Source organism: Sceloporus undulatus, chromosome 6 (assembly GCF_019175285.1).
Source record: "Sceloporus undulatus isolate JIND9_A2432 ecotype Alabama chromosome 6, SceUnd_v1.1, whole genome shotgun sequence".
NCBI classification, from domain to species: domain Eukaryota; kingdom Metazoa; phylum Chordata; class Lepidosauria; order Squamata; family Phrynosomatidae; genus Sceloporus; species Sceloporus undulatus.
In genome coordinates this window covers 41,130,758-41,143,714 of record NC_056527.1, presented here as the reverse complement: position 1 = coordinate 41,143,714, position 12,957 = coordinate 41,130,758, and the positions used below count along the sequence as shown (strand labels likewise).

The 12,957-nt window shown below is 42.6% G+C and overlaps 1 protein-coding gene across 6 annotated transcripts in view; it reads right to left on the bottom strand.

Moving 5' to 3' along the window:
* The window catches only part of PALS2 (protein associated with LIN7 2, MAGUK family member), a 46,892-nt gene extending 35,777 nt beyond the window's left edge, over nt 1–11,115 (bottom strand). For 5 of the 6 annotated variants that reach the window (XM_042474874.1, XM_042474873.1, XM_042474878.1 and 2 more), the window contains exon 1: nt 10,818–11,115. The gene's annotated coding sequence lies outside the window, so the exon portion shown is untranslated. Of the gene's footprint in view, nt 1–10,209; nt 10,338–10,817 lie in introns of those variants that run through there. The other variant, XM_042474875.1, reaches the window with a different exon arrangement.
* Nucleotides 11,116–12,957: the final 1,842 nt, after the last annotated feature.

Here is a 12,957-nt window from a genome sequence, read left to right as displayed (position 1 = left end):
AAGATGTGATTTCTTTTTTAAAAAACAACAAATTCTTACACTTAACCATATCAGTTAGCAATGGAAGTCTTTAAAGTTGCTGATGGGGCTGGAGTTTGAGTTTGTTATGAAAAATCACACTGCTTCAACTTGGGTTGTTGTTGTTGTCGCTCTGTCTTCTAGTAAAATAAGTACGATAGTCTGTAAAATTATGCAAGATAATATTCCTTCACCAGATAATTAAAAAATCATATGCATACTCAAATCCCACTAAATTCATTCCGATTTATTCTCTGCTAATTTCAAATATTATTACTTCATCATGCTTTCCTGTTCTGGGAGAGATTTCTATCTATAGCATGTTAAAAATGGGCTGAAATACAGATTTTGACATTTTAAAATTTCCAGAACATATCTGTTTATTGGCACACTAAATTTTATGAAACCTTGTACCACACATCTCATGGGAAAGCAACTAGTTTAGACACAGGAATCCTACATTTGAGCCCTTGATCACCTTTGAAGCTCATTAAGTTGCCTCAGGCAATTCAAACATAATACTGCTACAAGCTCCTTAAAGGAAAAAAAAGAGGAAAGAAGCTAGTGATGATGCCACGGTATCACCCAATATGGGTTGGCTTTTCTGCCAAATCCTGCCCACACGTGACAAAGCTAGCATAGAAAACTGCATTAGCAGCATTCTATCATGTGTTAATTCACAATCTTAAATATTTGTGGTATATCTTTTCTAACTACATCAGAATTAAATTCAAATATTTATTGTTTTTGCACAATGCCCTTTTATAGTTAAAACCATCTAAGGCTAGGGTTTTTGGGAAAAGCAACATGTACTTTCATAAGGATTCCTAAAACGGCAGCAAAGTCAATGATAGACAGTCATTCAAAAATCTCTGAGAAAATATTGCTTTCCTCTATTCGGTTCTGTTCCAGGTCCATTCATTCAAAATGCAGTACAGTACACTCACTTTAGGTGTTTTACAAGCATCTCTTCAGTGGTACTTTCTCTGTCACACCTTGTGATACAGACCAGTTGAGACAAAGATAATTTACACATGATTCCTATATAACCTAAAATGGCTTTAGCTCTATTTTCCCAAGATGAGGAGCAGGAATCAGCACAGTGCAGGCCTTCTAATTCTACTCCTGTCCAGATATGCCATAATCTTCTGGTGGTAACTTGTATCATTTGTACCACAGCTGGGTCATCACAATCAAGGTGACATGAATTAGAAAAACTGGAGTAGATGATGCGCTCAGGTACAGAGGGCTCTGCTTTAGGGTAGACTTTAAAGCAAATGTGCTTGTAGTAGTCCCATTGCATGGCAATAGACAGGAGGGCCACTTCCTAGTGGCAGTAAGATATGAGCAATTAAGAGGACCTTGGAGGCCAAGCCATGACAGCCAAGAAGACAGACAGATTCTGATAATGTTTAGCTAATCGTGTAACTTATAACCTCCTGACAAAAGATACACTCTCAGTCTCCTGAATAAACCTAGCAACCATGATCTTGAAACATAAACAAGTCAGGAAAGCAACACACATGAAATGTAATAAATTTCAGACTGATAATGCTCACCAAGACAGACCCAATTACCAAGTCAATTTCAACCTGAAGTACCTCAAGGAATGTGGAGGATCCATTAAATGAGTAAGTTTAACAATAGTGATACTTACTTCCAAGGAAGCAAGCGGTTTAGGATTGTTGCTTAAGTCTCCTAGCAACTATAATAATACTATTTAGTTCAGCAGGCTATCAGTAATTTAATTTCTAGGGGAATAGCAACAGAAAAGAGAGAAAGTGTTAAAAGAAGATTAAATAGAAACAGTTGAAAGTCAAATTTCTGTAGGTAGCATAAAAACTATTTAAACATTCCACAAACAGTTGAAACATATTTGCCACTAAGTGAGAAAGACACATACCCAATGCAACTATGAAAACCCATATTCCAGAACTAACATATTCTACAGATACATCATTTTCTATATCACAAACGTCTGGCCAAGTTTTATCTTCATGCCCATCTTGGAGGGGGGGGGGGATTGTGCACTTACTTTGTTTTATAAAAAAACAGCTTTAGTTGGATAAGAGAGCTATGGGGGAAAAGACTTTTTAGTTACCAAAACCTTGTCTGGATTGAAAGAACAGATGATCACAACTCTGTTAAAAATGCCCAGCTTAAGTCAAGAAAGCATTTTAAGAGGAAACATCTCTTAGACAAAAAGAGTTAAAACAAAGTCATAAAAGCATCCTTCAAAAAAGTGGATTTAGACATTGTATTCATATACAGTATTTGTTGTTTAAGTCATTGCCAGCTTAAGGCAATCCGAAGGCAAATCTGTCACAGGGTTTTCTGGGGCTGAGAGGGTTTGACTTGTGACCTGCCCAAGGTCACCCAGCGGCTTTCCATGGCCAAGCAGAGAACTGAACCCTGATCTCCAGAGTCCTAGTCCTACGGTCAAACCACTGCACCACACTGGTTCCTATATTCCATATAGACAATATTGAAATAAAACACTCATACCTCAATTAATTTAAGAGGGATTTAACAGGGAGAATAAAGAAAGATGTTTCTGAACTGAACCACCTAAAAAGTAAGAAATCACAGGGAACAGATTATCATTTCACTTGGAAATTGCAATCACCATTAACCTGTAATAAAATGTTAGTCTCCATCAAGCAATGGAAGGCAGCCAGAACAAAACTGTTTTTCTCCCAAAAGGAGCCAAGGAGCCAACAGCACACAGGATATGGTCCAAACCTCAGACAAGCATGTTGACAGAAACTCCAAGGCTAGCATTTTCAAACATGAAAATTAGCTGCCTTCAGTCACAGACTGGAGAAAAAGTGGGAAAGAACACCAGACAGAAGAACTTGCCATAAATAGAAGAAACAAATAAAACTACTACAAAGCAAAGAAATGTCTCATCAATATACTGGAATTCCTTGAGGGTTTCAACAAACACACAGAAACGTTACCCAACGGGTTACTCAGCATACATAATTATCAGAATATTTTCACTCAAATCCATCAGCAAATGGTTCAGAGCACATTTGAAGGAAGCCTCATCAAGGGATTTCTCATTTCAATCATTATTTTCTTTGACAACATACTGCTTTTGCTCATCCATACAGTGTGTTTTTCAAAGTTAGACAGTTACTTTACTTAAGAAATATGTATATTTACAATACAGTCACACACACACACACACCCTGCAAAAATGAAAACCCGCCAATATTCAAGCCCCATTGGCTTGAATTGTGGTACATCCCTGTGGGTATCCCTGGTCACAAGCTGCAGGCCTCATTTTATGTCCCTCCATTTGCTCCTCACGCATAATCAAGGGATGCAATTTAAAGTCCGCACAAATGGAGGGACAACTGTATTCTTCTTTACATTTAGGAAATACACTTTATAAAGAACATGAACACAACAGGCTTTTCCAGGAAGTGGAGCAACTGTCCTCTGAAGAAAGATTATGATGTTTGGGGCGGTTTAAATTAGGAAAAATGTGAGCAACGGTGGATAAGACAGAAATGTACAGAAGTACATATGGCATAAGGAAACAGATGCCTTTCTCTCTAATGATACCAGAACCTAGTATTAGCCAGCTTAATGTAAGGCATTCAAGACTGATCAAAAGAAGTAACTGCATAGTTAAAACTGTGGAATTTATTGCCATAAGGTGTGGCTGGCAACTTGGGATAGCTTTACAAAGAGAATGAAAAAGGAGAATGTAAGGATGGGGCCATCAATGGTTACAGGAGTGTCAGAAGGAGTGTGCCTCTGGGGAATGTGAAATGGAGAGTGCAGGTGATGGAAAGTGTAGTTCCAACACATGTGGAACCAGCATGCGTCACATGAACAACTGATGGACCAGTGAGAGGATACAATGTTAAACTAGACAGGCCTTTTATTTGACTCAACATAGCACTTCTTGCATTCTTGTTTTTCATACCTCCTACCCATGTATCCATTCCAAAAACAACTCTTGAAGGTTGATGTTCAACGTAGTAAAAGGTGAAAAGCGCTCACAGTCCCTCCCCTTCTGTGCAGAGGTGTTTCTTTTCAATGAATCACTGAAAAATGTACTAGGAAAGCCAGAATAACCAAGTGTGGAAAAGTATGTACAGTATAATAAAGTTCTTTAAAAACAAAGTAGATCAAACACCATCACCTTTGCTTATACTGTAAAAGCAGTGTCAACATCACTATGCTCTTCAATCGGTTTCTGTTCTTGGTAATCAAAACCATCTGAAAAACAATTCAGCATCTGATTTTCCTAGAGATAAGTGTTGACTAAACTATATACTACAAATGGGTTCTTTGTGGCACAAACCACTGAATCAAGAATAAGCTTTATCGCCAGCTCTTACATCAATGACCTTCATAACTTTCCTTACATCCACCTAATGCTTTCACAAGCTATACATGTATTTGAAGGAGGTACAGTGCGCCCACATCATATGGAGTTTTCAGCATATGCTGGAAACCATGTGGGAGTGTGCAGGGCGTGCGGGGTGGTGTGTCCCATTGTGATTAATGGGGTGCGCGCCCATGGCGCACGTGCGCCCCCACACCACCGCATGCACAAGCCCCATTCAGTTAAATGGGGCTTGAGCATGCGCTGTATTTGCTTTACGCGGGGGAGTGCGGAATGGATCCCCCACGTAAAGCAAGAGCGGACTGTATATCCAACTGTGAGACTAGACTTATATCAAGACAAATACTAAGTGGAGTGGTTACCTCCTTTGTCTTATACCATCTGGAAAGGTACTGGCTGGATGACTATTTGAATTGCCCCAAGTTAGCTAGATCGAGGCTATCTGGACACTTGAAGAGATCCTTAATAATCAGTATAGCCCAGTGCTGTAACTTAACACTGCCCATCTGGAAAGAGTTAGACTAGAAATGGTTTTATAAGCCATGAAACTTTAAAGACAAACTAATGGCATACACTAAGGCTGCTATGTTGTACAGCATCTACTATAGACCTAGCTAGCATTACAATGTTGCTACAAAGTGAATGGTGGCAGGTCATGTAACATGGGAAGAGTACTATATTTCAGACTGCAAAGAAATTACAGCTTCCTCCTGTTTATATCAGCGTACGTCTTAACTGTAGTTAAGTAGTAACTGGGGAAGGAGCTATCTGGTGAAATACTGTAGTACACACATACACATCCATACTACACCACATTTGAAGGTGCTGGAGCACACTTTCATGGCCAATCAGTGGGTAGTAGAGAGGGAGGCTCCTGGGCACCACCTGGCTAAAGTTTTACACCTGGGGTGGAAAAATCTTCACGTCTGTTCTCAAGCTCCAGCAAGTACACTGGCTGTCCGGAAGGGCAATACCTGTTCCCTTTTCATGGCTGCAAAAATGGAACCAGACAATTCTTGGGAGTCTCCTGCCTTCACTGGTCATGCATTAGCTGTGGAGATATACCCTATTTCCTTCAAACTGGTATTGCACAGACAGCTCCCAAAAGCGTAGATTTCTTCTTCACCACATGTTATGAGATTTCAGCCCATATTTACTACAGTTATTAAGAACATGAAATTATTTTATTGAAACAGTTGCAAGGCCCATCTACTTGAGCACTTACTTCCTACAGTGGCTAACCAGTGCTCTAGGATCTTCATGAATTAAAAATAACCATGCTCTTTCACAGATCAACTTTGGAGGCCAAGGTTCAAGCCTCTATTGTGCCTTGAAACTCACCAGGTGACATCAAGCCAGCAATGCTCCTTCAGCCTGAACTGAGGAAAGCCATGCACACCACTTTAAGATCAACAGAAGAAAGGTGGCATGTTAATGTCTATATTCACACAGAGTGAGATAGAGCTCTGTTCATTATCTACAGAAGTGCTGGCCTTTACTAACATTCATCTTCAGAAGCAGTAGTCTATACTGCTCTATACGATTAAGGTAGGAACATTAACATGGGGCAGAAACATGAAGATAGAAATATATTCTACCTAGCATTTCAGTTTCCACTGCACACAAGTCGTCTTACCTGCATTTTAACATTCTATCTGACAGCTTACAACATTTAGAACTGCTCTTATCTTTGGCACGAATTCCACTGACCCCTTTCTCTATTCCACACACTTAAGTCTCCTTCAAGTTTTATTCACATGAGGGCTAAGCATTTATGTATTAGGCCCTGATTATGTGTAATTTCATTTGGCCTGTCCATGCATTACACTGAATGTTGGAGATAAGAAAATCTGTGTGGGTTCCTGGATCAAAGGAAATCTACACAAATCTACTACTATGCATATAGGCTTGTTTGCTTCAGACAATATCTCAACAGCAGGGATAAGAAGAGGCTTAGGTAAGTGACACTTTATAAACATTGAGGCCAGAGGAATAACCCTGTATCCTTTCTGTCCACATGACTCTTCACACAAGAACATATTAAGGCGGCTCAAGGATTCTCTACTTAACTATTTTCACATGACATTTGTATCTACAGAGAATATACCTTTCTCAAGTACAGTGAAAGAGATAGATACTAAAGCAAAACTACAGAAGTCTGCTTTTCGTATCAACATTATTTACCATCCCACTGCATAATTCGAATTCCATATTCAGCATCTGCAACTATTTTTCTTCTATACATAATCTTCCATTGTCTTTTAGTAACAATCAACAGCTGCGTACTAATAGAGTGCTAAGAATTACATGCTATTTTGATAAATACGTCTGTCTTATCCAAATATACCTGAAAATACAACAAACTCTAAATATCACTGTGAAAAGAGAATTCTTAGTTCTTTCCAAGCACAGCTTGCTTAGGAATGAAAATAATGAATTATCTGGATGTCTACACCGAACATGCAAAGGGATTTTGTAGCACCTTTGAAACTAACTGAAAGAAGTTAGTAACATAAATGTTTATAGGCTGAGGGATTGTATACACCAGCATACAGAGATGGCATGGAGGCAGAGTGGGGGTGTGGTGACTGCATGCAAGCCGCCCGCCCCATGCCGGCATGATGCTGCCCAAGCAACCACATGGTGGGTGTCACCATATCACATCTTCGGCTCAGCATTTACACATGCTGCACCAAGAAGTGGAGAACAGCCACTGCTGCAGCAGCTAGGGGCCCTTTCCATGGCACAAAAAGGAGCCACTTTTTGTGGCTTCTTTTTGCACCAGGGAAAGGCCAGATCATGGTGATGCGTTTAGTTGCCACGGCCCTGATCTGGGGAGGAAAGGAGTGGCTTCAGACCGCTCCAAAGGGGTGGTCTGTTGAGCCCCTAAGTCTGTTTCATACGACTTAGCCTAAAAAAGCTTATGCTACCAACTCTTTTCTATCAGGTAATCTCAAAAGTGCTACAAGATCCCTTTGCACACTGATCCAGGGTATGTCTTCCAGTTCTATACTCAACATGTCATTGAGAACATTTACTTTCTATTCAGTGAGCTCATTAACAAATTAAAGTTGATTTTTTTTCTATAAATACATGTTTAATATTCAACCTATTTAGCAAAACTGCAAGCTGTTAGCAAAACTTTGAACAATCCTGCTTAGATACATTTTCTTTAGGATTTTAGGCTAATACATGCGTGTTCCCCCATCCCCATTAATAAAAGGGAGTGGGAAACTAATTACCACATGACACTAATTTATTGCCATTTATAAAAACATCTTTTTGATTTAGAAGAAATGATATTGTATGCATTTTACAAAAACTATGCAGCTACTTCATAAGGATTTTGGTATGCAGTATTTGCCCAAATACAGCAATAAAACATCAAAATCACTCCTTCAGAGTTCTGTCTATGATAAGTAATCACTGTTAGTCTAAAACATCAGAGAAACAATCCCATCCCAGTTTCCAGACATGATGAAGGTTCTGATGAACTGATATTTATTCAATGAAATACAATTGTAGTACAAAGTAGAACTACTGAAGAGAACATTTAACAACATAAATTGTATACACAACAGTGATCTCCATTATCATTCAGGGCACAAAGCACTGCTGCTGTAAACATCTTGCCTAAATGGGCAGTGCCAAGCAATCTACATACTGCAAACAAAGTTTTAAGGACACAGGATGATGGCTGTCTAATCAGAATTCTAGAATTTCATCAGTTTGTCTGCTGAGTTCAAGATTGTTTGAATTTATGAACTAGTTATCCGTACTGATTCAGTATGAAAGGCTCTTCTCTGAAGCATCTGCATGCACATACTGTATTAAGAAAGAGCATTTGCTAGTCCTTTAAAACTACACAGCATAAGCCCTAACAGGAACATTATGACAGTCACCCACCAAGCCCCCTAGCCTAATGAACAGAAACTAGCTATTCAAATATAATATCCAGAATTTGCTCAAAGCTTCCTCTAGTCCAAAGGTCTATTTATAGTCGCCTGCCTCTTTCCAGTTTCCCATGGCCCCTGTTCTTCCCAAAGCCAATACAAATGAAGTTTCAGTGATGAATGTGAGCCTTGGGTTCTGTGCAGCAGAACTGTTAAGGAGCTCTGCAGCAGCCCATTCAGATCCCTGCATTTAGCTCAGAAAGGTGAAAGGAGGAAAGAGGAGGGATTCTGCTAAAGTAAGAGCCACATAACCAGATTACAACCTCTAGCTGTACCATGGGCCAAACATGATTATCTTATATTGGTGTGTCGTCAGAGCAAGTGAGTTTAAATGATGGCCGCCCCTCCTGCTTTCAGCAACAGCCACAACCAACTGGCCCAAAGCCAGCCATTAAAAGAAGAAAAAGTCTGTGCTCCATTCAGGGCTGGCTCTAGAGCTAACAACAGATGAGATCCATGCAAATAATAATAATAATAATAATAATAATATTCCATTCCCATGTTTTAAGTAAACTATGATCCAAAACCCACTGCAGAAATAATCCAGTTTGAGACTGCTTTGACTGCCCTGGCTCAGTGCTAGGGAACCCTGGGAACTGTAGTTTATTGTGGCACCAGAGCTCTCTGACACAGCCAAGGCTGAAACATAGAACAGGTTTTGGAAAAAAAGGAGGACCAAGTGTGTCTGCCTTGTACAGGGATGACTTTAGCAGCACAAATGTTACACTCCAGCTAGGCAAATATAGAACAGAACATCCCACAGTGTGGGGACATGTGTAAAAAAAAACACACCCAAAGAAAGAGCTGCATTCCTAAAACCCGCACTTTCCAAGGTCCAAAACACACTAAACCATCCAGTTTGAGACTGCTTTCACTGCCCTGCCTCAATGCTGGGGAATCCTGGGAACAGTAGTTTTGTGAGACATCCAGCCTTCTCTGTCAGAGTGCAGGTGCCACAACGAACTACAATTCCCAGGATTGCCCAGCACTGAACCTGGGCAGTTGAAACGGCCTCAAACTGGATTATTTCTGCAGTGGGTTTTGGACCTGGCTTGGGGAGCCACCTAAGGTCCAAAACACAGTGCAGAAATAACCCATTAATTATCCGAATAGGGCCTGAATGCAGGGCTGGCAGAATGGCAGAATCACTAGCTTTGCCTCTGTGGCCACCATCTCACTCTGTCCCAAAACACACTGCAGAAGTAAACCAGTTTGAGACTGCTTTAAGTGTCCTGGCTCAGTGCTAAGGACTCCTGGGAACTGTACTTTTGGGAGGCATTCAGCCTTCTCTGTCAAAGAGAGCTCCAGTGCCACAAGAAATTACGATTCCCAGGATTCCCTAGCACTGAGCCAGGACAGTTAAAGCGGTCTCAACCTGGATTATTTCTATAGTGTGTTTGGGACCAGGTTTGGGAGGCACCTAAGAGTTTGAATGCCATTTTTAAAAAAGTATGCAGGTTTATGAAAGCAAGGAAAAAGCAGGCTATCAAAAAGGCAAAACAAAATTAAAAACCCAAGTGATCTTCTTCTGCTGCTTGGTAGCAACAGCCCCAAGACAGACTCCCAACCCTGGCAAGAGGAGGCGCCTTCTCCCCTTGACATTTGGCAATGGCCACCTTTACTTACCTTCTCCTTCAACCCATGGGCTCCTCTTCCCCTTTACTGAGATGCCTGGTTTTACCTTCTCACCCCCCAAAGCCCCAAATCCAGTGGGGTGACAGCCCCCACAGCAACTGCAGCCCACCCCCCCTTTTTCCCCCCCCCCCCCCCCCCCCCCCAACTCCACCCAAATCGATGCGGATTTGCAGCTGTTGGCAACAGAACAAACACCAAACCACCACTTCTCCACCCCAACATTAAAACCAAACGCACCGGAGACGTGTGACTTTCATCCGAGGAGAAGAAGGAGCAGCAGCAGAAGAAGCAGCAGCCAAGGTGGAGGAGGAAAAGGGGGGAAAGGAGAGAGAAGGGGATAAAAAAGAGGGGAAGGTTTGTCCCGCACCGCCCTCCAGACTGAGAGGAGGGGAAAGGAGGCGAGGGAGGGATAATCCGGCGAAAAGGCGGGCAGATAATCCAGAGAGAGGCGGATTATCTGCCCTTCCCTGAGTCTTTTTCCCCCCTTCCTTCCATTGGGGAGAGAAGGCAAAGGTAAGGAAGAGCAGGGGAAATGAAATGGGGGTGTCTGCTGGAGGAGTTGGGGAGGACCCCCCCTCCATAAATCCCCCCAGGACAGGCCAAAGAAGGCGGTCAAAGGGGAGACATTCTTTGGCTTGTCATGGGGGGTCCTCCCCAACTCCTCTTTTCCCGCCTGAACCCCTCCCAAGCCCCCCCCCCAAAAGCCACAGAACCCTTCTTCTTTTTTGACCAGGTTTTGGTGCCACAAACTCCCCAAGAGCCCAGCCCTCCCCCCCTTTCCTTTGCCAAAATAATAATAACCATCATCATCATAATAACCCTCTCCACCAGAAAAAGGCTCTTACCTGCAAGGCGGCGGTGGCAGGCTTGGCTCTGTGGCCTCTTTCCAGCCCTTTCCTCCCAAAGCAGGGGCGCCAAGGAGCAAAGACACGCGTGGAGCCTCCCTGGAAGGTCTGGGAAGAAGCAGCAGCTCCCACGCAAGAGCCAAGCCTCCTCTTCCACCACCAGCAGCAGCAGCAGCGAGAGCGACCCGCGCGTGGCGCCTCTGGGCTCCTGGGCGCGCGCACACGGCCACTGGCTGCTCTCCTTTCCTTTGGCGCGCGCCACAGAGCAAGCAGCAGCAGCAGCCTTGCAATTGCTAAACTGGATATGAAGCATGGGAGCTGGATTTGGGGTGGGGACGTGCGCCTGCGCAAAGAGTGGGTGGGGACGATGAGCAAGCATAACCCCTCCTCCTTTTTTGGATAAGGTCCCGGCCCCACCCACTTAGCCACCCCCTTTTTCATTTCCCCCCCCCCTTTCCCTTTCCTTTTTCCTTCCTTATCTCAGTTTTAAGCAGCAAAGCAAATTTCCATCCCTCTTCAGTCTCCTCAGAGCTCTGGTCCAAAACACACGATGCCGCCACGTGGAGAGAGAGAGCTTCTAGGACCTTTGAGACTCCGAGAATGAAAGAAGTTGGCAGCCTGAGCTTTCCTAGACTCAAGCCTACTGCCTCAGATGCATTTGGACCAACTTTAGGGCAAGGGGTCATCTTTCCTGGATCCTTAGGTAGAAAGAAAGCTTATGGCCCCTTTGAGACTCAGTGAAAGAAAGAAAGTAGCAGCCTGAGCTTTCCTAAACTAAGTATGGAGAGAGATCTTGTAGCCCCTTTAAAACCCACTGAAAGAAAGAAGTTGGCAGCCTGAGCTTTCATAGACATGTCTTCTCTCTCAGATCCATTTGGGCCAACCTTAGGGCAAGGGGTCATGACTGGCATCTTTCCTGGATCCTTAGGCAGAGAGAGATCTTGTGGCCTCTTTGAGACTCAGTGAAAGAAAGAAGTTGGCAGCATGAGCTTTGCCTAGGGCAGGGGCAACTAAGGGTCCCTCCCATGTTGTTGGATTGCAGCTCCCAGCATCCTTTACCAATAGATTTGTTGTTGTTGTGTTCCTTCAAGTAGTTTCTGATTTATGAGTGACTCTAAGGTGGACCTATAATGAGATTTTCTTGGCAAGGTTTGTTCAGAGGGGGTTTGCTGGTGCCTTACCTTGAGGTTGAGAGTATGTGACTTAACCAAAGTCACCCAATGGGTTTCAAGGTGGAACTTGGAATCAAACCCTGGTCTCTATAGTCCTAGTCCCATGCTCAAACCACCTGACCATGCTGCAAAGAGTAGGGCTGGTGGAAATTTTTAAACAGGAAACCTGGGATATGCATATCCACTTGGCAATGAACTCTGTTCATTCAAAAGCATTGCCACCCTGTCATAATTTGCCTGTGCGAGTTTCCAAAGGTCTGTTCATAATAAATGAATAGTTTATCCTTTCCAAAAGAATAGTTTATTAACACACATCCAACCCCTCACTGCATTCAAATAACCAGGTCAGGAGCGCTTCACAGCCTCTTCAGAAAGTATGGCCTGGAAAAAGTGTCTCCCTGGCAGGACTCTTTTCTCCTTTATTTCTTCACCACTCTCTGATGAACTCCTAGTCACCGGAAGTATTTTTCATAGCTGTTATACATGATTCATTGTCATTGCCAGATTTTACTACCGGTAACCTAGGCAGGTAAACACATGAGGGACAGGGCAAAGATACAAGAAGGGGTGCTTTCGGCCCAAAATATTTTGCTAGCCCAAGTGCATATGCCCTATGTTGATGTCACATAATGGCCGCTAGGATCCCTTGCAATCTTCAGAGGCTGATGGGCCTCATCTCTTGCACCATATGCAGCATCATTGGTAACCTTCACATGCTGACTTGCCAAGCTGTCACATGAATCACTCGTGTAGTCAGGGAAAAGCTTAACTAGGCCACCAAAGTAATTATTGTGGTAACATTGGAATCATCTGTTATCATTTTAATGAATGAACTCAGGTAATTAGCATCTCTAATCTAATTGTTTTGGGTAGTGTTCAGTGGCCATCCTATCATTCTCTTTGACACATGAGCCTTATAGTGTGATGTTATAATGCCCATGCTATAATGTTATGCATACTTACAGGAA